Source organism: Pelophylax lessonae (assembly GCF_965119305.1).
Source record: "Pelophylax lessonae genome assembly, chromosome: 7".
NCBI classification, from domain to species: Eukaryota; Metazoa; Chordata; class Amphibia; order Anura; family Ranidae; genus Pelophylax; species Pelophylax lessonae.
In genome coordinates, this window is record NC_138774.1 from 142,756,155 (window position 1) to 142,783,216 (window position 27,062).

General features: G+C 47.0%; 1 protein-coding gene across 1 annotated transcript in view; it reads left to right on the forward strand.

Moving 5' to 3' along the window:
- The first annotated feature begins 17,694 nt into the window (after nt 1-17,694).
- MTMR1 (myotubularin related protein 1) overlaps nt 17,695-27,062 on the forward strand; it is a 210,753-nt gene continuing 201,385 nt past the window's right edge. The window contains exon 1 of the mRNA XM_082263732.1: nt 17,695-17,704. The gene's annotated coding sequence lies outside the window, so the exon portion shown is untranslated. The remainder of the gene's footprint in view (nt 17,705-27,062) is intronic.

Below are 27,062 nucleotides of genomic sequence, written 5' to 3' on the forward strand. Positions count from 1 at the left end.
CTCTATTGTAAAGCTGTGCTGTACCTTTCAGTATTAATGCTCTCAACTGTAAGCTAAGGAAAAAAAAAAAAAATTACTGTAAAGAGTGCAAAAAAGTAAAAATAGAGGGCATATAGTTTTCAAATGTAGCTCTGGTAGATTTAGCACTTAGCTCTAATGTAAGTCCTCTTACATTTTAAGTGGTGCTGGTCGAGAAACGTTTGAAGTTTACCTGTGATGGCAGTATGTAGTAAACCTGAAACAGCAGAGCGCTGGTAAAATTAACCACTTCAGCCCCGGAAGGTTTTACCCCCTTCCTGACCAGGCCCTATTTTGTGATTCTGCACTGCGTTACTTTAACGGACAATTGCACGGTTGTGCGACGCTGTACCCAAACTAAATTTGTCTTTTTTTTTTTCACAAAAAGAGCTTTCTTTTGGTTGTATTTGATCACCCGTGTGATTTTTTTTATTTATTTTTTTTTTTTTTTGCACTATAAATAAAAAAAGAGTGACAATTGTGGGGAAAAAACACAATCTTTTTCACATTTTGCTATAGGATATTCCAAAAAAAAAAAAAATGTAAAAATCAAATTTTTTTTAGCATTTTAGGCCAATTTATTTTCTGCTACATATTTTTGGTAAAAAGAATTGCGATAAGCGTATTTTGATTGGTTTGCGCAAAAGTTATTGCGTTTACTAACTACGGGAAAGATTTATGTAATTTTTGCTTTTTGTTTTGCTAGTAATAGCGGCGATCTGTGATTTTTAGCAGGACTGCGACATATCGGCGGACAGATCGGAACCCTAACTGACAGCGCGCGCTGCCGAGACCACATACGCTCCAGGCACGTAGTACTGTAGTACTACGTAGCACGTAGCTCTGCCGCAGTAACATTACTGTGGGCGGTTGGCAAGCGGTTAATTTTAAGTTAACGTCTGAATTGCAGAGTTCTCAAATTATTGCGCTTGCTGCATTTACCTATGTTAAAGAGCACCCTTTGGCCCATAGGTTTGATTCCAAAATGTGGAAATGACAAAATAATGTGTATGCGTTCCAGTTATGGATGCAGTACCTTGGGGGGCGGGGGGAGGGGTGTTTCAGATTTTATGGACTTGTAACAGGAATCTGTTGCATACAGTATTTCACTTGCATAGGTTCAGTGCCAGCGCATTTTCCATGTTAGACCTAATGTAGATGTTGGAGGTACTGCTGTAACTCACTGAAAATAGGAAACCGTAAGTGCACCTTAGCTTGATATCGGGAGTTTTAATTTGCATGTTGATATTGGGCAAAATTTGTGCTAATTATGTTACTTAGTTGTATTGTTCCATTAAATATTCATATTCGTGCTAAGGACCTCTATCTGTACGCTACTGTCACTGCAGCTTTTTCTATGAAGCTTGCACAGAAAAATCAGTGTGTAATGTCATTTACTTTTTTTCTGTGGGAATCCAATATGGTGTATGAACTTGTTTTGCAAAACAAATAGGACAGGGAGTTTTTTAACCTATAGTAGATATAGTACCAAGTAAGCCATCTGGAATTGCTGAATGTTGACCCCCGAGAGGCTCTTTCATAAGACAACACTTGGCGGTACATTCAGTGCCACGTATAACTCTTCACACCACTTCTGGAGAAGTAAGCCTCTCCTATTGATTCTCTCAGACCTATGCTGAAAACTGAAGATTTGTCATTATTTCCTTGAATGTTCCTTTGGGCGCAAGTAAAGATTTTGGATGGTTTGCATGAAATCCCAGTGTAGATAAAATACGCTGCTTTGGCTTCTGGTTTACGCAAGCTGTGGAGCTGCTCCGTGCTCGATGCCTTTTATAAATGTATGTCCTCTACACATTACCACATTAGTTAATTTATGCTAAGCAGTAGTTCTTCTCTGTAGATCTTCAGGACAGCATATTTTCTGCCTTCAAACCAGTTTGTTCATCCACACTTACTGTATCTTTAATGACCAGATTTTTATACTAACCCTACCTCATTGTGGCTCTGAAATTTTTCCTTGTCCCAAAGAAAGCGAGAAGTTTGGCAGTTGTACAATTATTTACATTTAAAATTAACATCCATATCAAGGAGACAAACAGAAAACGGGACTGTTGAGGTACTGTTTAAGGTCCAGTTCATATTGTACCTTTCCTATGCTCTATAACAAATGAACACATAGTCCTAATGTCATAACTATGTGGTGTTCACAACCTTCTTTGCACTGTTTTGCAGTGTGATTTTTAAAATATGACCTGTTTGATACCTTTTCCATTATAAAGCCTTGGGATATTTGTGGAGTGATAGCACGTCATAATGGGTTACAGCACACATTGATATTGCAAAGAAAATGCACATAAATTAAAGGCTTGTAGGTGTGAATGTGCACTAAGTGAGAATCTGATTTCCAGTAGTACTATCTAGTTGCAATGTATTTCTGTCAAAATAGTGCCATTAGAGAAAATTCAGTTTAGTATTAAAATTTACAGTTTTTCAGATACAGTTTATCATTTCTACACAATGGTAATCTTTCAAAAGCCATTTTACAGGCAAACAAAAGGCTAGGAAAGACCTAAACAATTTGTGTATACTAAAGAATACCATGTTGTAAAGCATTAGTCTGGAAAGGAATGATACATGTCTGAAAAAATGCATCCTGCAGCCAGGTAAAAATGGGGTATACACAGGTATCTTACATAGTCTGGTTGAAAAAAAATGTCCATCTAGTTCAACCAATAAAATCTACATGTTAGGGACCCACCTCTCTGACATCCAATATTCTCCTCCACTATGCTTATTCAGTCCCTGGTGCATGCTGGTCAAATTTCCCATTACTGCCTTTCAATACCAGGGTTCTCTGTTCAGCAGTCTATTATTAGAGATGAACGGGAAATTGTATGTGAAATTCTAAGCTACTATATCCCTATGTAAAGCAATGCCATTTGTATTTTTTATATATTATTTAAAAAGACAGCAGTGCATCTGTAGACAACAGAAGAAACCGTAGACAATCCACAGTTACTTCTACTTAGCACAAATAGTACAGAACGCCAGTCAACTGTAAATACCAACATTTATTTTTACTGGGCCTCTGCTTTTACAGAATAAATAATTGTTTTGGTTTCAAGTATTTTGCTATCAAAAAAATACAGATTTTAATGTGTGCAAAAATGTTGCATTAGTAGGAACGTGGTTATTGTCTCACACAATTGACTGTCATGCCCCTGTACCGTACCCCCCTGTGTACAGTGCCCTTAAAGACCATCTCTACTGAGATTTTTTTATTTACAGTGGGCACTGGTGGGTTTATTCGCCTACCATTTCTTATATTTGTGAGACTAAAAGGCCCCGGTTATTCTGCATTAGGGTTCCTTTCAGAAAGGCCTTAATAAAGGTGTAACCCATGCACCTGGACTCTCTAACCTTGTATGTACTCTACATTATGAAGAATCTGCCAAAAACTACATACTTCCACGTTAATAAATTGAGTTTCAAGCTTGTCACAGATATTAGACTGCATGCATGATGGGCAAATATTTACCCAGTGAATGCTCAGGCAACGTGTGTGTCTAAATACTGAGAAGATAGTTTTGCCCTAAATTTTAGACAACAATGGTGACTGGTCAGGAAAATCCACCCAAGCTGATAAGCTGCTGAGCTGCTCACAGCAGTATGTTGGTTTCTGCTCACATCTGAAGGTGCCCATAGATGTTGCAATTGCCCCCTGGCAGATTTGGTATACAGCAGCTTGTATGCCCCTTGAAGAAGCTTTAAAAAGTCCTGCAATACAGAAAGTGTAACGTTTACCTTTTCAGCAGAGATCTTCATTCTGCTACAGAGCTATAGCCACTGCAGAATCCTTTGAGAGTGTTTAATGCCTAGTTCCCCTCTATATTTAAGGCTAGGGGGGCCGATATGCACTTTCCCCGATATATCAGAATTGCCCCTGAGGTTACCGATATTGCAGATATTTCGGGAAAGTGCTTGTACCGGAGTGATGCCTGCAGCTAGAGGTATCACCCCGGTACCGGCATCCATAGTAGATGGTTGGCTGTCTTATAATGACAACAGCCGCATCGGTTGTCATTACAAGGAGTGGGAGGGGATGCCAAAATATCGGTATCGGCAATAAAAAAACGATATCGGTCGATCACTAGTTTGAACCACAGCACTTTGTTTTGCTGGATGCAGAAGATTCTACAGAGGTCATAGCTCTTAAACAGAGTGAAGTTTAAAGACCTCATCTTCCAGGGAAGTATGTATTTAAAGTGCGCTTCACTTGCATTTGTCATCAGACTCTTTGCGATCATGCAGAATTCATTGATCCGTGCATTTGACTTCTATGCTGAATTAACCTGCTTCAAGCTGCTTTTGCTTTCCCATACACTTGTAAACAGTGTAAACAGAGAGAAGCAGTTGTACTGCAAACAAAATCCTGTCGACAGTGGTCACTAATCTTTCTTTTCTGCCCATTGAGGGAAATTTTGCAATTCTGAAAGTCCATTGCACTGCCGCCAACAGGACGTTGGGAAACTGGCAAACCAAAAAATATTAAAGCCTAAATTTAGTCAAATAATAATCAGTACAAGGGGCATTTCACTTTGATGTGTCCCTTCTCATCAAGAGTATTGACTATGCCCATGCTTTCCATCTCCCCTCCTTCATTCAAAGAAGCTGTACTCTACCTTGCATGAGTGAAAAACAATCTATGAATGAAGGAAAGGATGGGTAGATGATTAAAAGGTCCACCTCCTCTCCTCCATTTTTAAATCTTTTGTCATTCATAGAAGGGGGGGGGGGGGTTGGAGCAGGAAGATTTCAACTAAAGCAGAAGCCAGCAGCACACATGACACATCACATTGATAAGTAATGTTCCTTGTGTTAGAGTGTTTTTTTTTTTTTCTTGGAATAAACTTTGCCAGCCCCTGGTAAAGGCATGGTTTTTTCCTAGTGTCCTAGGAGGTTGGATGCTTTTTACTCAGCTGTGCTGAGGTCAATATATTCGTCAGCCTCTTTGTTTTGTACTATTTCTTTATTGACAGTATTTTTCTGCCATAATCTCAGCATCTGTTAAACCCTCAGTGGCTGTAATCCACCCCTCAGTTTGACTGCTTTTGGATGTAACTGTTTAATAATTACTGAATTTGTGTGCACCTCAATGCACAATAAAGAAAATAGAATTGTTGTGCTTATTGTGAAAACCTTTTACTTTGGGTCCATTAATGGACACCAGTCACGCCCCTCTGTGTTTTTGGCTCTGTACTGCTTGCTTATACGACCGTTAGAGTCGGGGATACACGAGGGCTGGCTTTGTTTTTGCCAGTGTCCCAACCTGCTGTAAGTGTCAGAATAATCTCATTACTTTTCCCCTTTGAGTTTGACCAGGAAGCCATAATGTTTACAACTATCCCTGGGTTAGCAAATTGGCATGATGCATATTGTATTAACAGTGTTTCTGAGCACTAAAAATCATGCTATTCACAAGAGTTTTAGATATGTTTGCTAAATTTATTAGATTTTTCAGGTATGGTCTCCACTTGTAAACTTTTCATTTTCGTACATTATTTGAAGGGATGTTTCAGGAATTTTTATGTTTTAGATTGTAAATTATTGTAAAGGTTTAGAGAGTTATATAATACCTATACAAAAATGGGTAGTATAAACTATAATCATACGATTTGTACATACAATACTAGATATAAATGCAGTAACAAAATTGGATATCATGCATTGCTAAATGTATTTTTAAACCTGAAATAAACTATATGTATTTTAGATGACATTTGCACATGTTAATATATGTATTCATTATCTTGTTTCCCTTTCTGTTTGGATGATGATTTGTCCACCCTGATTAAAATAGGCAAATCTGCTAATTAAACTTATTCTGCATAAATTCTTTTCATTAACTGCTTTACATTATATATTTGATATAAGCATACAGCTTATGATTTTACTGGGAGATTATTAAAGGGAAGTTAACAGGCTGAGGAGCTGGTGTAGTAAAGAGGGTTTCGGGTTCCTGGAGAACTACCCGCTCTTTGGTAGGGACGGATTGCACCTAAATGGGGAGGGTGCAACCATATTGGGTGAGAGGATGGCCAAAAAGTTAGAGGGGCTTTTAAACTAGGTGATGGGGGAGGGTACAGATGTAGAGAATTAGCCAGCGGGGAGCAAGATTCAGAGGGCACAAATGGGGACATTAGTGGTAGGGTGTTCAAAGTTCCTAAATCCATGGTGGGTATGGGGAAAAATCACAAGAGCGGTCCAAAAACAACATCAAACAAGGATATGGTATGCAACCGCTCAAAATTACGAGGTTTGTATACCAATGCCAGAAGCCTGGCCAACAAGATGGGAGAGCTGGAGCTGCTGATGTTTGAGAAGGACTTTGATTTTGTGGGGATAACAGACTTGGTTCGATAACTCTCATGATTGGATGGCGACCATTCAGGGGTATACCCTTTATCACAGAGATCAAGAAGGTAAAAAAGGGGAGGGGTATGTCTGTATATTAAGAACAGTGTACAGGTAAATATGAGGGATGATATTAATAATGAAGCTATGGATGAGGCAGAATCCCTATGGGTAGAACTTAAAAGGGAAGGCACTATAGGGAAGGTAATATTGGGCGTATGCTATAGCCCCCCCCCCCCCAACCAGAGGGAGGAGGGGAGGCGGACCTCATTTTTAGAGATAGGATTGGCAGCAAGGATGGGAAATGTCATTATAATGGGGGACTTTAACTATCCAAATATAGACTGGGCAGAAGGAACCGCACATTCAGCCAAGGCTCGACCGTTCCTAAATGTTTTGCAGGACAATTTTATGGGTCAGATGGTGAACGCATCGACAAGAAACAATGCGGTACTTGACCTACTGATTACCAACAATACAGACCTGCTCACAGATTTAGAAATATGGGGCAACTTAGGAAACCGTGACCATGGGTCAATTCGTTTTCAGTATTAATTATGGTAATAGGAAACACAAGGGTAATATAAGGACACTGAATTTCAAAAGAGCCAATTTCCCAAAACTGCGCTCTCTGCTAGAAAATATCAAAGGGGATAGAACCCTGGGAACAAAGAACACGGAGGAAAAATGGGAGTGCTTCAAGAGCATACTAAACAAAGGGATTGGCCAGTGCATTCCAAAGGGAATTACATTTAAAATAGCAAAATTAAACCCTGGGTGGCTAAACTCCAACATAAAAATGCATATTAATACTAAAGAAAAGGCCTTCAAAAAATGCAAGGCTGAGGGGTCATTGGCAGCATTCACGCATTACAAACAGTGTAATAAGAAATGTAAAGGCAAAATCAAGGCAGCTAAAATAGAACATGAGACATATAGTGGAAGTGAGTAAAAAGAACCCCAAGAAATTCTTTAAGTATATACAGTAAGAAAGCGAGGCCAGAACACATTCGCCCCATAAAAGACAATGAAGGAAATCTGGCCACAGAGGACAGAGAGAAGGGGAAAGTGTTAAATAAATTCTGTTCAGTCTTCATAAAAGAATCGGGGGGGGGGATACACTAATCCAGCTTGTAATGCTAAACTAAATGATTCCCCCTAAGGAAGTACCGCCATGGCTAACAGAAGATAGACTTAGAACTAAACTAGAGAAACTTAACATAAATAAATCACCGGGACCTTAAAGAGCTCAGGCAGGTGATTGCCAGACCATTATTCTTGATCTTTAAGGATAGTCTACAGATGGGTATGGTGCCAGCTGATTGGAAAAAAGCCAACGTGATACCAATATTTAAAAAGGGCCGAGATATATCCCGGGTAACTATATGCCGGTCAGCCTAACATCAGTAGTCTGCAAGATTTCTGAGGGGATGTTAAGGGACCACATACAAGACTTTAGTAATGAAAATGGTATTTTTAGTAGTAATCAGCATGGATTCATGAAAAATCGTTCTTGAAAAACCAATCTGTTAACCTTCTACGAAGAAGTGAGCTGCCACCTAGATAAAGGTAGGCCTGTGGATGTGGTGTATCTGGACTTTGCAAAGGCCTTTGACACAGTTCCCCACAAACGCTTACTGTACAAACTAAGGAATGTAGGTATGGACCATAGGGTGAGTACCTCGATAGAGAACTGGCTCCAGGGGAGAGTCCAGAGGGTGGTGATTAAAGGGGAGTACTCGGATTGGGCGGGTGTGGAAAGTGGGGTCCCCCCAAGGTTCTGTCCTGGGACCAATCCTGTTTAAGTTATTCATAAATGATATAGAGGAGGGGATATCTAGTACAACCTCAGTATTTGCAGATGATACTAAACTAAGCATGCCAATATCTTCTACGCAGTATGTGGGAACCTTACAAACGCCCCACGTACATTTACTGCGGCAGGGCAGCCCTTAAGCCCAAAATAACGTACCTGTACGTGATTGTTTCCATCGGTTCTAGGGAGTGCACGCTGCCGAAGCCGTGCTCCAACTGTGGTTCTGTCAGACAGGAAGAGAGAGATCTTCTGTTCCTACTAATCAGGAACACAGATCTTTTCCTGCAGTCAGTCCATCCTCCACACAGAAAGCACTCCCTAGAAACACACTTAACCCTATTATCGCCCCTGATGTTAACCCCTTCCCTGCCCGTGTCATTTATACAGCAACAGTGCATTTTTTGAGCACTGTATTAGTGTCATTGGTACCCAAAAAGTGTCAGTGTCAGATTTGTCCGCCGCAATTTCGCAGTCCCACTAAAAATCGCTGATCCGCCACATTACTAATAAAAAAAAAAAATACAAAGTCCATAAATCTATCCCATAGTTTGTAGACGCTATAACTTTTGCGCAAATCAAACGCCTAATGGGATTTCTTTTACCAAAAATATGTGGCAGAATACATATTGGCCTAAACGGATGAACAAATTTGATTGTTTACATTTTTTATTGGATGTGTTATATAGCAGAAATTAAAAAAAAAAAAAACTATTTTTTTTTTATAATTGTTTTTTGTTTATAGCACAAAAAATAAAAATCATAGGTGAGCAAATACCACCAAAAGAAAGCTCTATTTGTGGGAAAAAAAAAAAAAAAAAGATATCAATTTTATTTGGGTACAACGTCGCCCGACTGCGTAATTGTCAGTCAAAGCAAAAGAATGCTGTATCGCAGAAAATTGCCTGTTCAGGAAGGGGGTAAAACCTTCCTGGACTGAAGTGGCTAACCTATGGGCACAAAGGCCTTTATGATCTCCAGACTCTAGTTCTGTCACTGCTTATTTTCAGATTTGATAAGCTATACATAGAAAACATATGCTTTTGCTTTGTGCGCACTGACTAGCTTTCAGTAATGGCAGCCATTTTTAACCCGAGCCAATAATTTTGAAAGTGTATGTGACCCCTAACCATTCTCTTCTGGTCTGGTAAATATACCATTAAGAATTTTGTTGTCTCTGTTTGAGAATTTTAAAAAATAGCTGCTGATCCTGCCACAAATATCGTGAGCTGATAATTTTCTGTGCTGTGCTCTTGTCAATAATACTCTTCCCAGTTTTATATGTGGACATTAACCACTTCTGGATCGGAAGATTTTCCTGCTTAATGACCAGGTACTATTTTGCGATTCGGCACTGCATTAATTCAACGGATAATTGCGCGGTCGTGCGATGCTGTACCTGAATGAAATTTAAATCCTTTTTTCCCACAAATGGAGCTTTGTTTTGGTGCTATTTAATCACCTGTGCGATTCTTTTTTTTTTTTTTTTCTTTTTTTTTTTGCGCTATAAACAGAGGGACAATTTTGAAAAAAAAAAAAAACTTTTCACTTTCTGCTATATAACATTCCCCCAAAAAAAATTTAAGAATCAAAATTTTTTTAACATTTTAGGCCCATTTGTTTTCTGCTACATATTTTTGGTAAGCTTATTTTGATTGGTTTGCGCAAAAGTTATTGTATCTACTAACTACGGGAAAGATTTGTCATTTTTATTGTTGGCTTTTTTTTGGTTTTTTTTACTAGTATTGGCGGCGATCTGCGATTCTTTTTTTTTTTTTTTTTTGCGCGACTGCGACATTGCGGCGGACAGAGTGTACCCCTGACTGACTTATTTGACACTTTTAGGGGGACCAGTGACATTACTACAGTAATCAGTGCTATAAATATGCACTGTTACTGTAATAATGACACTGGCAGGGAAGAGGTTAACAGTATAGGTGATCAAGGGGTTAAATGTGATTCTAACTGTATGGGGGTTGGACTTGTGAATTGATTAGAGACATGCGATCCTATATAGCAGGATCACATGAGCTCTGTGATCACTTCAGGGAGAAGGACGGATGGCTGTGTTTACAATAGCTGACTATCCTTCTCTGTCAGCGGGGAGAGATCGCCAGTGTCTGGCGGCAATTGGAGCCGCCTGACACAGGCATCGGCTTTCCCGCTGAAGATCGGGGGCGCGCGTGCCCCCCCCCCCCAATGGCCATCAGGCAAGCGATGTAGGTCTGTCGTTTTTCCTGCCCGAGCCACCCTCCCCCTCCTAAGCAGTATGGACCGAAGAAGCAGCTGTCTTCACATGGAGATGCAGGCCTGACACCGCCCCCCCCCCCCCCCATGCCACTGCAACTAAGGACTAATGAGCTGCAATACGTTGTTTTTGGTCTTTGGTTTAGATACACCTAAAATGCTTAAATGGGATGTAGTGACGTAGCAAGTTTAAAGATTGATTGCGAAGTAACTGGCTTGCAATGATCTAATGAAGATTACTTTAACCACTTGCCTACAGGGCGCTTTCACCCCTTCCTGCCCAGGCGAATTTTCATCTTTTTGTGCTGTCACATTTTGAATGACAATTGCGTGGTCATGCAATGCTGTACCCAAATGAAATATAATCTTTCTCTATCGTCCTCCGACGTACATAGCTGCTTTAAATCATAGACGGATGGGGTAATAAGCCCCTCCCACTAGGAGTGACCAGGTAGAGCCAAAGGCTTTGACATGCCCAGGGGGGTGGGGTCCCTGGGTTATTACCCCTGCCTCACCGTTGCATCTTGAGTTTTAGCTGTCTGGTCTTAGGAGTGGCCAAACAGCTCCCAGCTCTGTTTTAAACATCTTAAAGGGAACCTTTTTTTTTTTTTTCTTTGCTGGTGACTCCAGTTCCTGTGGAATGCCGGCTGGGTTTTGGACTGGCTATATGAGAGTGTTGCAGCGTGCCCCTTGGCCGACAGCGCCGTCACTGCGGTGCAGAGGCAGTCTGTCAGGATGGATGCCCACCCTCAGCAGCGTTATCCAGTAAGTACAGCCCCCCCACCCCCGTCTGGTTGGCGGGCCTGGTGAGGACGTGGGCTCCTCCATAGGTGAGTAGGACCCTCGGGTACCCATACCTCCTGCCACCCTCCTCCACTATGAGGGGTCACCTGGGACCTTCCTCTCCTACCCTGGGCTCCGGACCCCCGGGACACTTTTAGTGGGGGGTTCCCTATGTAAGTCGCCTCAGGTGTTATACCGGGTAGTGGACGGTGGGGGGGGAGGCCTGGGGGGGGTACATAGTTGCGCCTCATACTGCTACCTTGGGAGGGGTTTCATCTGCCGGGATGACCCCCGCCAGGGCCCCAAGGCCTGTTACTAGGGTAGGCCTCACTAGGCCCGGGGTCACGTGCTCATCGGCGCAAAGCCACCATTTTGCCTTGGCCTGCAGCCTTAACAGGCCTCAGCAGCCTGCCTGGGCATCCCTATCACTGTAATGCCGGTGGCCATTTTGCTGTAACCGGAGACAAAAATGCACAGGAGCTTCTGGCTCTTGTGGGCGGGGGCGTTTCCTTCTACTTTCACTTCTCCATGCTGCTGATGGACCTTGCTGTGTTCTTCATGTGGTAACTACTCTAAAGGAGTTTAATTACCCTGGCCTTCACCTTTTCATCTTCAGAGGGGTTTCAGGCCTTTAGGGGGCTTAGGATTATCCCCCAGAGTAGCACTGCGTGCATCACGAATGCCTCTTAAAGGCGCAGTGCACGCTGGTAGCGAAGGACTTGCTGGGACCTGTGGTGCCTTTGTAACCCCACTTAGCCTCAGGGGCGTTAATATTTGGCAATTGGCGCGGATTGCTCCCTCTTAGGCCATTGCTCCTGTTTTCAGGAGCAGCTCCTGTTTACCCCTTGCGGTGCAGGTTCCAGTGCTTCCCAGTTTCCCTGTCTGCTCTTTACATTACTACTGTTTGGCCATATGTCTAACTTGGATTCCCCAAGTTTGTCTGCGGCCCTCAATGTCTCGTTGGGGCCTGCTTCTAATGCTCATGATGTGACTTTGTCTGTGATGCAAGAAATGTCCAGAAGAATGGACAAAGTTATTGCAGGAGCATTTACTAAGAAACGCCCTCGGCCCTCGCCTGTCTCATCTCAGACCTCAGATTCTGAGGTTGATATGGTCGCCGCGACGCAGACCCCCTTTTGGAGGATGCGTCCCCGCGTTCAGACTTTTCTGACGGAGAAGAGGATGTTTCCACGCCCGCCTTGGCTCAGGAAAAGGCGCTGGTAGATGCTTTGATATCCTCAGTGAGGGACACCCTGAAAATCACGGATGCAATTTCTAAATTGCAAGGAGCCTCTGTATTCTATGGATCCCTCAGGCAGGGCCGATCCTAGGGTCTGACGCCTGGGTGCAGAAATATTTCTAGCGCCCCCACATGGGCGTGGTCATCTTACTAACTCCTCCCTATTTACAGATGTTTCTATGGCAACGACTTAAACACAGAGATGCTCCCCTAAGGAGTCTTCCCTACCCCGGGACCCTCCCACGATCTCTTAACAATAAACAAATTGCAGCAAGAGAAGCACAGTACTCTAATAGGACCTATAAGGGGGTCTCTCTAATGGACACAGAGAAGGCATCTGTTAGAGAGTCTGTTAGAGAGAGCCCCCAAACATACTATATAGGAGTTGGTCAGAGACTGCGGATATGATACAAGAGATAAATGTATCGATGCAGCCTCACCAGTACCCATCAAATGCAAGCTTATCAGTTGTGCCCACCAAATGCAGTCTCATCGGTGCCCACCAAATGCAGACTCATCGGTGCCCACCAAATGCAGACTCATCGGTGCCCACCAAATGCAGACTCATCGGTGCCCACCAAATGGAGCCTTATCCGTGACCAGCAAATGCAGCCTACCAGTGCCCACCAAATGCAAGCTTATCAGTGCCCATAAAATGCAGCCTTATCAGTTGTGCCCACCAAATGCAGCTTTATCAGTGCCCACCAAATGCAGACTCATCGGTGCCCACCAAATGCAGTCTCAACAGTGCCCACCAAATTGAGCCTTATCAGTGCCCAGCAAATGCAGCCTACCAGTGCCCACCAAATGCAGCCTACCAGTGCCCACCAAATGCAGCCTTATCAGTGCCCACCAAATGCAGCCTACCAGTGCCCACCAAATGCAGCCTTCACTACCTCCACCTAACCCCTCTCCTACCTCTTCCCTGCAGCATGCATGCCCCCCAATACTGCACCTTCACTACCTCCACCTAACCCCTCTCTTACCTCATCCCTGCACCATGCATTCCCCCCTCCATACTGTACCTTCACTACCTCCACCTAACCTCCTAACCGCTCTGCTACCTCCATCCCTGCACCATGAATGCCCCCTCCATACTGCTCCTTTACTACATCCACCTAACTCCTCTCCTGCCTCAATCATGCACCATGTATGCCCCCCCTCCATACTGCTCCTTTACTACCTCCACCTAACCTCCCAACCCCTCTCCTACCTCATCCATGCACCATGCATGCCCCCCAGTACTGTACCTTCACTACCCCCACCCAACCTCCTAACCCCTCTCTTACCTCATCCCTGCACCATGCATGCCCCCCTCCATACTGCTCCTTTACCACCTCCACCTAACATTCTAACCCCTCTCTTACTTCATCCCCGGACCATGCATGCCCCCCTACATACTGCTCCTTCACTACCTCCACCTAACCTCCCAACCCCTCTCCTACCTCATCCCTGCACCATGCATGCCCCCCAGTACTGTACCTTCACTACCCCCACCCAACCTCCTAACCCCTCTCTTACCTCATCCCTGCACCATGCATGACCCCTTTCCTCAATACTGCACCTTCACTACCCCCACCCAACCTCCTAACCCCTCTCTTACCTCATCCCTGCACCATGCATGACCTCTTTCCCCAATACTGCACATTCACTACCCCCACCCAACCTCCTAACCCCTCTTACCTCATCCCTGCACCATGCATGCCCCCCAATACTGCACCTTCACTACCCCCACCCAACCTCCTAACTCCTCTCTTACCTCATCCCTGCACCATGCATGACCCCCTCCCCAATACTGCACATGCACTACCCCATCTAACCTCCTAACCCCTCTTTTACCTCATCCCTGCACCATGCATGCCCCTCCCCCTCAACACTACTGTACCCGCACTCCTCCCCCAGTCCCCCCAACACTCTGGTAAGATAATAGTAGGTAGTAATAGGAATTATTGTAGCTGGTGAAGCTGTGTAGGGAGATGGACTCCGTCACTGACTACCACCAGTGCTTCCTGTTCTATGAAGGCGGTGTGCCGCCGGTCACCTGAGAGGAGAGGACGGACTGTCTGCTCTGCCGGTTCCAGTGTTACCGATATCGGCACAACACCGGGGCCCCTCGTCTTACCGGGGAGAGTTTGCTGAGTATCTCCAGTCCCAAACGTGTTATCTTCTCTGGCAACCAACTTTGTCCCGCTCCGCCCACAGCTGTCACCATGCCCCTTCTCATCAGAGGCGCCGTACAGTGGAGGTAACGAGGGGTGAGCAGGGCGGATGGGAGGTAACGAGGGGGGGGGGGCGGATGGGAGATAACGAGGGAGGGGGGCGGATGGGAGGTTACTGGCTGCAGTCAACTACAAGCAGGTGGAGGAGGGAGGGGACCACTTGAGCTTCTGCGCCCCTCCTCTGCCTCAGCTTGCGGCGCCTTGGCGCGGTGCACCCTGTGCACCCGCCCAGGATCGGCCCTGCCCTCAGAGCAAAGAAAGGCTTTCCCTTGTCCCGAAGTCTTGTCTGCCTCAGTGGAGGAACAATGGTGGCGACTTAATCACGCGCTTGCAGTTCCTAAAAGTTTGGCTAAGACGATACTCGTTTGAGAAAGAGATCTTACGCAAATGGACGGTCCCCCCTCAGATGGACCCCCAGATATGTGGTATTCACAAGGCCATGGTTTTACCTGTGGCAGAATCCTCATGCTGTTGAGAGACATATTGAGGTCTTATCCCGACACCTGTATACGGTAGTTGGATCTATTCTCAGGCCTGTCCTGACTACCATTCTAGTCTCTCAGACTATGTTTGAATGGGTCAAAGGCTCTAAGAGGCAATGACGGTAACTCCGTTGCCGTCATCTGCCCTGGAACTCGCTGACCAATTATCGCAGACTCTGAAATTTGTATGCGATGCTAACCTGGACGTTCTTCCGCTCGCGGCCAGAGCGTCAGTGGTAAGTGTGCTCATCAGACGTGCGATCTGGCTTAAGTGCTGGTCAGCCGACCATGCTTCTAAGAAGCTTTTGGCAGATCTTCCCTTTCAGGGTGATCGCCTTTTTGGTTCCTTCTTGGTTGACTTGATCAAGACGGTCAGTGGGGGAAAGAGCACACTCCTTCCTCACTCAACTAAGGGTAAGTCTCCCTCGCCTAAGCAAGGTCCTTCCTTTACAGCCCTTCAGGGGGTGGAGGGACGTCTCCGTTTCTTCCTGGATCCTTGGACCTCACTGTTGCACGAAAGGTGGGTCCACGAGGTAATTCAGTCCGGGTACAAGATAGTTTCGTTCCCGTCTGCCAGATCGATTTTTTTTTTTTTTCCCTCAAATCTTCAGCTGTCCCCAGCCTTGCGGAGCTGCAGGAAGCGATTCAGGATATGCTGTCACAAGGCGTGATTGTACCAGTTCCTCATCAGCAACGCTTTCGAGGGTTCTATTCGAACCGGTTTACTGTTCCACAGAAGGAGGGCAAATTGCGTCCAATCTTGGACCTCAAAACTCTGAACCACTTTGTGCGCGTCTAGAAATTTTGCATGGAGTCCCTGCGGTCAGCGGTGGCGTTCTTGCATCAGGGGGACCTACTGGCCTCGATCGAGATCAAGGATGCCTATCTCCATGTCCCTATTTGCCAGGGTCATCAATGATTCCTCCGCTTCGCGTGGGCAAGGACCATTTTCAATTTGTGGCATTACCGTTTGGTCTCGCCTCTGCACCCAGGGTCTTCACCAAGGTGTTAGCCCCTATCCTGGCTCTGCTACGACAGAGAGGAATAGCGATTCTGGGGTACCTGGACGATCTTCTCGAGCGGACTCATCTGTGACATTGGAACGGGATTTGGAGGTGACCATTCACACTCTGAAGCAGTTTAGTTGGAATGTCAACCTTCAGAAATCTGCCCTGGTTCCAACAACCAGACTGGAGTATCTAGGGATGAGCCTAGATTCAGCTTCGGCAAAGGTATTTCTACCTCATGAAGTCACAGAAGTTAAGGGAAGCGATTCTGTCACTGCTGGCTTGCAACCTGGTTTCTCTCAGGTTCTCTATGCAGGTGCTGGGCCTGATAGTGTCCTCCTTCGAGGCCGTACCATATGCTCAGTTCCACACAAGACTTTTGCAACAGGAGATCCTTGTCAAATGGGATCCTCTATCCCTGGACAGTCTGATTTGTTTGAGTCAGAGATCCAAGGGCTCCCTGAATTGGTGGCTCAGCTCTTCAAATCTTCTCCACGGGAAATCCTTCCTTCCAGTATTCTGGACGGTGGTGACGACAGATGCCTGTCTGACCAGTTGGGGGGAGCGCTTGGCACCCTGGATGTTGGAAGAGTCCAAGCTCCCGATCAACGTTCTGGAACTAAGTGCAATCAAGTTGAGCCTGTTCAACTGGACGGACAATCTCAAGGGGTGTTCTGTCCAAGTCCAGTCCGACAATGTCACGGCCGTGGCATATGTCAATCATCAAGGGGGAACCAGGAGTGCCCTGGTGGCTCTAGAGGTAGCCGAGATCCTGCACTGGGCAGAGGACTACGTCCCAGCCCTATCCGCCATGTACGTTCCTGGCATAGACAATTGGCAGGTGGACTACCTGAGTCGCCAAACCCTGGATCAGGTAGAGTGGTCCCTGCATCCACAAGTGTTCCACCAGCTGTGTCTCTGGTGGGGGTCCCCAGATGTGGACCGGTTCGACTCTAGGCAAAACGGAAAAGTTTTAAAGTTTGTGGCTTGGTCCAGAGATCCTCTGGCCGATGCTGTAGACGCCCTGGTGGCTCCCTGGAGCCAGTACGGGCTAATTTATGCATTTCCTCCGCTGAAACTTTTATCTCGCCTGCTCCGCAGGGTCCAGTTGGAGGGGATTTTGGTAATTCTGGTGGCTCCAGATTGGCCCCAGAGATCCTGGTTCGCCGACGTGATTCGGCTGAAGGTCGCAGGTCCGTGGACACTTCCTCTGCGGGAAGATCTTCTAGCTCAGGGTCCAATCTTCCATCCTGCTTTACAGTCGCTGGCTTTAAGGCTTGGCTGTTGAGAGCAAGGTGTTAAGTTACAGGGGTCTGTCCGATTCTTTAATTCCTACCTTACTCAAGGCTAGGAAGTCCACTTCTCAGAAGATTTATCATCGTACGTGGAAAGCGTACATTGCTTGGTGCGAATGGCTGCAGCTGCATCCTAGTTCCTTTGCTATCAGCAGGATCCTGACCTTTCTACAGAAAGGGGTTGACCAACGTTTGGTGTTGGGCACTCTTTAAGTGTCAGATCTCGGCCTTGGCTGTGTACTTCCAACGCCTTTTGGCTATGCACTCTTTGATTCGTACGTTTCTTCAGGGGGTTTGCCATTTGGCTCCCCCCCGGAGGTCACCGTTACCTCCTTGGGACCTTAATTTGGTTCTATCGGTTCTTCAGAAATCTCCTTTCAAGAACATAAGACACATTTCCTTGTTGGCCTTGTCGCAGAAAGTCCTTTTTGGTGGCTATCACCTCTGCGCGCAGGGTTTCTGAACTAGCGGCGCTATCTTGCCGCTCTCCTTATCTGGTAATACACAGGGATAAGGTAGTGTTATGGCCTAATCTGTCATTCCTTCCTAAGGTGGTTTCAGACTTCCATCTATACGAAGACATAGTGCTTCCGTCACTCTGCCTGAAACCTTCACGTTCTAAGGAAATTGCCTTGCATTGCTTAGATGTGGTTCGGGTGATACGGGTATATCTGGAGACTACTGAGTCCTTTCATAAGTCGGACTCTCTGTGAATACGGATGGACCCCGTACGGGTCAGGCTGCGTCTGCGGCGACCATCTCTCGATGGATCAGACAGACGGTGGTGAAGGCGTATTCTCTTAAGGGCAAGGTTCCTCCTTTCCCTGTCACGGCTAACTCTACGCGGGCGTTGAGTTCCTCTTGGGCTTTCTGCTATCAGGCGTCAGTGATGCAGGTTTGCAAGGCGGCCACTCGGTCGTCTGTACATCCGTTCACCAAGTTTTACAGAGTGGATGTGTTAGCATCCTCAGATGCGTCCTTTGGCTGCAAGGTTTTGCAGGCCACCGTTTAAGGAGTTTACTTTTCCTTCTCCTTTCTGGTTTTGCTACAATTGAGCCCCAGTTGTTGCTTGATGGGCTCCATGTTATATAGTTGGCTTTGTTCACCGTGGGAATTTCATTCTTTTAAGTTTGTCCTTTCCCCACCTCTCAGTGGTTACTGCTTTTGGACGTCCAATTTAAAGCAGCAGCTACGTCCGTCGGTGGAGGAAAGAAAAAATGGGATTTCTCTTACGTCCTCCGACAGTCGCCGCCCCTCATATAGTCTTCACCAATGGGTATTGACTTCCGCTCTGCAGGAGTAGCTAGGCATAAGACTTGTTAGAAACAAAAGCTTTTAGCTTAGACACACCCATGGGGGCTGTCCCACTGCTCAATACCCCCCCTGCAGTAAGCCATCCCAACTCAGTTTTGTGTCTGCCTAGCGTTAGGAGTAGATAGGCTTCCCTATGCTGGGGCTACAGTCTCAGCCTTCTAATCTTTTCTTATGATTTTTATTTGCAAGAATGCTAGTTTTTTCTTTGCTTTACTAGCTGTTTATTTTGTCAGTTTTAGTTTTAGTCGGATCTTCGGATGAAGATGGATTTTGCGGAACTGGGAATCGGACTGGCCGCCCTGGCTCTCCAGGGCAGAGGGTCAGAGGAATCCCCAGCCCTGCAATCGTGCGTTTGGCTATGGTTCGCCCTGGCACTATGAACGACCCATCCCTGCTCGCAGCAGGGATGCAGCCTGTGAGGTGGCTACCTCACTGGACGCATCTGCGGTTAAGTGCTGCAGTGTCCTGCGTTTTGGCTGACGGCATTCCCTGTCATCTGAGGACAGAGGCTTTCCCTTTAATACAGGCACCCCATGCCATCCGGTACAGGTAAGTACTTTTCTGTGTGGGGCCTCTGTCTGGGGTGGCAGTCCTGTGTTGCTGTGTGTCCCCTCATGTCTGTGCGTTTGTGGGGCTCCCTGATGCGATCCCTGCGGGGGTCTTTTTTATTGCACTGCTGGCGCTATGTGGTTTTGGGGGCCCCTCTCCTGTGTCACTTCAGTGTTTGGGAGGTGCAGACTGTGTGTGCGGCGGCCACTGCGGCTAAAAACCGTGTGGTCCGCCATTTTGGATGTGGGCAGCATGTCTGGCTTCACTATGGGCTTTGCTAACAGCTTGCTGTGTAGTGTTTTGGCGCCATCTTGTGTGTGGTAGAACGATCGTTCCGAGCACATGTCGGTGGCCATCTTGCCGAAGCCTCCCATTGCTTTCTATGTGCAGCCATTTTCCCTTAGCCCTGCAGCATATTGTTCAGCCTCTTGTGACCTCACTTCCTTTTCCTCTGGAGCAGCGATCGGTGTGGTAACACTCTGTGGGGCTCTGCAGACTGTCTCTTCCATATCTCTCTGTTTTATCCTTCCTGGCTCAGTTTTGTCCCTTTTGGGGGGGTCTGTGTACACAGTGTATTTAGCGGTGGGCTCCGCAATCCGCATCGCTTTTAAAGGGCCAGTACTTTTTGTCATTGTGTTTCTGCAATGGAATCTCAGGACAGCAAATTCCCCCCAGTCTTGGTGGGGGACCCCAGTTCTGCTGAACCCCCCGTTCTACCTAATTTGGCCGCTGTGGTGGCGACTTTAGTGTCAAAAATGGAGGTGCTGATGGCTGAACGAGCTGCTAGAAAAAGGACTAGACTATCTTTCTCCTCTGATTCAGATGCTGCTGTGGCTGGCGTGCCCTTTTCAGGGTCTTGTTGGGGTCTGAGGGGTAGGCGGAGGTGGAGGGGGTTGATGTGGCCTTGGGGAGCTTTTTTGTTTTTTACACTTTTCCTTCAAACTTTTTTTTTTAATAAATTTAATTCCAATTATAAGGAATGTAAAAATCCCTTGCAATATGAATAGGGCATGACAGATGCTCTTTATAGAGAAATCTGCGGTCTATAAGAACCTTATATAAAAAAAAAAAAGAAAATCTCAGGCTTTACAAAAAAAAAAAAGAAAAAAAAAAAAAGGCAGTGTTTACATCTGCTGGCGCTGGAAGTGAAGTCATGATGTTGTTTGCGGCCTCTGAGGGTTATAGAGATGGCCGGGGACCATCTGGTCCACAGTCAAGCTGTATGGTAAGGTAAGATAGGCTGGTAAGAGGCTGATCTTGGTAAAATAGCCAGTAATGAGGCACGCAGTGATTGTCCCGGTGCCTCATCGGGACAGGTTTCGGGGGTTTTACTCAAATCTGTTCACTGTGCCCAGAAAGGAGGGCAAGGTGCGTCCTATCCTGGACTTAAAAGCTCTGAACCGCTTTGTGTGCGTTCGAAAGTGCCGCATGGAATCTCTCCGCTCGGTGGTGGCCTCCGTGAGTCCAGGGGAATTCCTGGCCTTTATCGACCTGAAGGATGCATACCTGCACATTCCCATTTTCGAGGGTCATCAGAGGTACCTCCGGTTCGCCATAGCGGAGGACCACTATCAGTTCGTATCGCTACCTTTAGGTCTCGCTTCGGCTCCAAGAGTCTTTACCAAAGTGTTGGCGCCTGTTCTGGGCCTGTTGAGGGCACAGGACATTGCGGTCTTGGGATATCTGGACGATCTCCTGTTAAGATCGAGTGCCTGTCAGAGCCTGTTGTGCGATCTGTCGACTACGGTACAGACGCTCCAGGAGTTCGATTGGACCATCAACGTTCAGAAGTCGACATAGTGGTCCTCCGGTTCGCCATAGCGGAGGACCACTATCAGTTCGTATCGCTACCTTTAGGTCTCGCTTCGGCTCCAAGAGTCTTTACCAAAGTGTTGGCGCCTGTTCTGGGCCTGTTGAGGGCACAGGACATTGCGGTCTTGGGATATCTGGACGATCTCCTGTTAAGATCGAGTGCCTGTCAGAGCCTGTTGTGCGATCTGTCGACTACGGTACAGACGCTCCAGGAGTTCGATTGGACCATCAACGTTCAGAAGTCGACCTTGTCTCCTTCGGTTCATCTTCCCTACCTGGGAATGGTTCTGGACTCTGCTCAAGCGAAGGTATTTCTGCCGGAGGACAAGCTCCGGACCCTTCAGGACGAGATCAGGTCCCTCAGGGACAAACAATCCTCGTCACTCAGGACCTGTATGTAGTGCGGTTTCACACACGGTCTCTCCAAGCGGAGATCCTGGCCAGGTGGGACAGACTACCTCAGTCCTTGGATCCGAGTGTCTCGTTGAGTCGCCGGACCAGAATGGATCTTCTGTGGTGGCTTCAGTCCCCGGCTGTGTCGGAAGGAAAATCCGTCCGTCCGTTACTGTGGACAGTGATTACCACGGATGCCAGCCTGTCGGGCTGGGGTGGAGTACTGGGCAACCTGTCTGCCCAGGGCACTTGGTCGGAGGAGTAATCCTCCCTTCCGATCAACATATTGGAATTGAGAGCGATCAAACTCTGTCTCTTCCAGTGGTCGGATCGACTTCAGGGCCGTCCCGTTCGGGTACAGACGGACAATGCTACAGCAGTGGCTTACATAAACCACCAAGGGGGCACCAGGAGTGCCAGGGCGGCCTGAGAGGTGACCGACATTCTGTCTTGGGCCGTGGCTCATGTCCCGGCGATTTCGGCAGTTCACATTCCGGATGTGGAGAATTGGCAGGCAGATTATCTGAGCCGCCAGACCCTGGATCAGGGGGAATGGTCCCTACACTTGGAGGTCTTACTAATGCTGTGTGCGAAGTGGGGATCCCCGGACGTGGATCTGTTCGCGTCTCGGCTAAACCACAAGGTGGGAAGGTTCGTGGCAAGAACGCGCGATCCTTTGGCGACGCCTTGGATGCGCTGGTGGCCCCTTGGCATCAGTATCGTCTGATGTATGCCTTTCCTCCGATTCAGTTGTTATCCAGGTTCCTTTGCAGGCTGGCCTCGGAACCAAACTTGGTGATTCTTGTGGCACCGGACTGGCCACGCCGGTCCTGGTACATGGACATCGTTCACCTAGCAGTCGAGCCCCCTTGGCGGCTGCCATTGCGAGAAGATCTACTGTCTCAGGGACCAATCTTCCATCCTGCTTTACAGTCGCTGGCTTAGACGGCCTGGCTGTTGAAAGCCAGGTCCTGAGAGACAGGGGTCTCTCCCCAGAGGACATTCCTACTTTAATCAAGGCTAGAAAAGCCTCGTCTGGTAAAATTTATTACCGTACCTGGAAATCCTATTTTGCCTGGTGTGAGTCCAGGGGGTTTTCCCCTCGCTTATACTCGGTGACGAGAGTGTAGGCTTTCCTCCAGACTGGTGTGGACCAGCGACTGGCACTGGCCACGATAAAGGGCCAGGTATCTGCACTGGCTGCTCTTTTTCAACGCCCTGTGGCGTCTCATTCCTTAATTCGCACCTTCATTCAAGGTGTGCGACATTTGGCCCCTCCCTGGAGGGAGCCTTTACCTCCATGGGACTTGAACTTGGTTCTGTCCGCGTTACAGCGTTCTCCCTTTGAAAACATCCGGGAGATATCGTTGCCTCTGCTGTCTAAGAAGGTTGCCTTTCTAGTGGCGATCACTTCGGTCGCAGGGTGTCGGAGTTGGCAGCGTTGTCTTGCCGCCCTCCTTACCTGGTGGTTCATAAAGATAAGGTGGTCTTGCGACCTAATTCGTCATTTCTCCCTAAGGTGGTGTCTGACTTTCACCTTAATGAGGACATTGTTTTGCCTTCGCTCTGTGCGAAGCCTAAGCATCCTAAGGAGGTTGCGTTGCATTCCTTGGATGTTGTCAGGGCGATCAGGGTTTACCTGTCGTCCACTGAATCCTTTCGGGAATCAGATTCCCTCTTTGTCCTTCCTGAGGGACCTCGGAAGGGCATGGCTGCGTCTGCGGCGACCATTACCAAATGAATCAGACGATTGTCCAGGCCTATGCTTTGAAGGAACGGGTTCCGCCCCTCCCTGTTAAGGCACACTCTACCAGATCACTGAGTACGTTCTGGGCCTACCGGCATCAGGCCTCGGTGACCCAGGTGTGCAAGGCTGCGACTTGGTCATCGGTGAACACCTTTTCCAAATTCTACAAGGTTGATGTTCTGGCATCAGCTGATGCCTCCTTTGGCCGCAAAAACAAGGGGACCCTTGTTTTTTTGTGGGTCCCTGGCTGTTGGGGTGTTTATCCCCTGGGTTATTTGCTTTCCTGGGTTGTTGCTCCTGTTGAGCCTTTCTGTTGCCCAGAAGGTTCTCTTACTGTGCGTGTAAGGTTCCTTTCTCTGATGTGGGTACTGCATTGCCTTTTCTATGGTTGCGTCTCCCACCCCTCATGTCTGCACTGCTTTGGGACATCCCATTGGTGAAGACTATATGAGGGGCAGCGACTGTCGGAGGACTTAAGAGAAAGCAGAAATCAGAATTTTCTCTGAGTCCTCTGACAGTCGCCGCCCCCGCCCCTCTTTTGGGGTTTTTTCTTGTACACTTACTGCTATGCTACCAAACTGAGTTGGGATGGCTTACTGCAGGGGGGGTATTGACCAGTGGGACAGCCCCCATGGGTGTGTCTATGCTAAAAGCTTTTGTTTCTAACAAGTCTTATGCCTAGCTACTCCTGCGGAGCGGAAGTCAATACCCATTGGTGAAGACTATATGAGGGGCGGCGACTGTCGGAGGACTCAGAGAAAGGAATTTTACGGTAAGATTTTACAAAAATTCATTTTTTTTACTTACCGTAAAATCCATTTCTCTGAGTCCACCGACGGATGTAGCTCCCACCCCTCTTTTCTCGGAAGAGTTGGGTTTTGGTTGTTCACTGCTTGCAACTAAACTGAAGATACAACGGTGAGTCCAGGGGTAATAACCCAGGGATCCCGCTCCCCTGGGCGTGTCAAAGCCTTTGGCTCTACCTGGCCAATCCTAGTGGGGGGGGCTTATTACCCTTTCCGTCTATGTTTTAAAGTAATAGCTATGTCCGTCGGTGGACTCAGAGAAATGGATTTTACGGTAAGTAAAAAATCCAATTTTTTCACACAAATAGAGCTTTCTTTTGGTGGTATTAAATAACTACAAAATTTAGTAACAGAAACTAAGTAATTTTTCTCCTTCACTGATGTGTGCTGATGAGGCGGCACTGATAAGCTGCACTGATGGGCATTGATGAGGTGGCACTTATGGGCAGCACTGATGGTCAGGCACTAATGAGCACTGACTGGCATCACTAATGGGCACTGATTGGGGTCACTGATTGGCACTGCTGGGGCTTTACTGTAATCAGGGCACTGATGATCAGTGCCCTGATTACCTGTCCTGGACACCCCTTCGAGGAGGAGCAGCTGATTGGCTCTCCATACCACACACACTGACAATGTGAGGTGAGCAGCGACAATAAACTACACTCCCTCATTTACATGTCACCAGCTGTAATTGGACACAGCCAATCACATGGGTAAAGAGCCTCATTACTGGCTATTTTACCAAGATCAGCCTCTTACCAGCCTATCTTACCTTACCATACAGCTGACTGTGGACCAGATGGTCCCCGGCCATCTCTATAACCCTCAGAGGCCGCAAACAACATCATGACTTCACTTCCAGCGCCAGCAGATGTAAACACTGCCTTTTTTTTTTTTTCTTTTTTTTTTTTTTTTTTTGTAAAGCCTGAGATTTTTTTTTTTTTTTTTTTTTTTATATAAGGTTCTTATAGACCGCAGATTTCTCTATAAAGAGCATCTGTCATGCCCTATTCATATTGCAAGGGATTTTTACATTCCTTATAATTGGAATTAAATTTATTAAAAAAAAATGTTTGAAGGAAAAGTGTAAAAAACAAAAAAGCTCCCCAAGGCCACCATTTTCTTGTGGCCTTTTGTTCTGTAGATCGATGGGCATTTTCTTGTGGTTTTCTAATTGAAAATAGCTACGGCCATATTTTTGAAGCTATATGACAGTGATTTTGGTGGTGGGAGCCCCTCCTCATCCCCAAGTGCTGACTCCTGGATCTTTCTCTTCCTGATCGCCACATGTTGTGCAGTTTGCCTGGTGCTGAAAGTGCCTGATCTGTGGTGGTGAGTCTTTTTGTGGGGTTTTCTCTCCCTCTCTGCTATAGCAGTAGTAGTTCACTGTGCTGGACCCTGTGGTGCCGCCAGCACAGTGGGGGTGTCCCTAGCAGTGTTATACACTTTTTTTTGTGTGGCTCCCCCTCTTCTCTAACGGAGTCCCTGGAGCACATTTCCCCACCTGACCCCCCTCTCAGATGCTGCCGGACTCTCCAGATCCCAACAATCCCTGACTGCACTAACAGGAGTCCTTAGTGTCCAAGGTGGATTTGGTCCTGGGAAAACGGGCTAGCAAAAAGCGTCCCCCGCCTTTACCGGCTTCATCTGTCTCATCAGATCCTGAATCTGATTCGGCTGCCACGGATGCGAGTTACCCCTCTGGGTCTGTGTCCACGTACCCTGTGTGCTCAGATAGTGAGGATGATTCCTTTGCTCCTCTAGCCATGTATGATAAGGCGCTGGTAGATGCACTGATTGTGTCAGTGTGTGAAACGGCTGATGCGGCTGGCGCTGCATCGGAGTCTCCTGTCCCTCTTGGTACCCACAGGCCCTCCAAGGCAGCAAGGGTGTTACCCTTTCCCCCTTACTCTGATAATATTGTCACTAAACAATGGGGTTGTCCAAAATGCACTTTTGCGTTCCCTAAGCGTTTTGCGATGCGGTATCCTTATTAGGATTCCCTGCTTAAAAAGTGGACGGTCCCACCTGTAGTGGACTCGCCGGTTTCCAGGTTAAATAAAGCCACCGTAATTCCAGTTGAGGAGTCCCCAGCCTTTAAAGATCCGGCTGATAGGAGGTTTGGAGGCTCTGACCCGCCATATGTTCACTGTGGCTGGTTCGGCACTTAGGCTGGTATTTACTATGGTGCTCTGGTGTCGCAAACGCTAATCGAGTGGGCTAAACATTTACGCCGGGACCTGGAGGGGGAAGCTTCCCCCCTGCCTTTGCGGAGCTGTCAGATCAGTTGGTTCAGGGGCTACAGTTTGTCTATGATGCCGCTTTGGATGCAGGTCCTTTGGTTTCCAGACTGTCTGTCTCAGCAGTGGTCCTTCGTTCCTATTATCTGGTTGAAATGCTGGTCTGCGGATCAGACTTCTAAGAAGGACTTCTCTAATCTCCCATTTGTGGGGGATCGCCTGTTTGTAGCTTCCTTGGATGACATCATTAAGGGCCTCATGGGGGGGGGGGGGGGGGAGAGAGTACTTTTCTTCCACAGGCTTCCAAGGGCAAGGAGCCCCATCATAGATGGGGGCCATTTTTCTAGGCTCACAAGAGGCCTTTTCGTCCCTTAGGATCTCAAGACGAGATCTAAGCCCTTAAGAGCCACCACCGGAGGTTCCAGGCGGACCTGGTCTGCCAAGTCACGAGTCGGCTCTTCCAGACCTGCGGATAAGGCTTCCTATGCATGAAGGGGCGCCCTCACTCGTTTCTGGGGTGGGGAGATGTCTTCGCTGGTTTTCTGGATCTCTGGACCTCCCTGGTAAAGGACAAGTGGGTCCACGAAGTGCGCTTGTCCCCAGATCGCTTACTGGGTCTCTTTGGGGCGGTGCAAGACATGTTACTTCAAGGGGTGATTGTTCCGGTTCTGACTTCGGAACGTTTTCAAGGGTTTTACTCAAACCTGTTTACAGTGCCT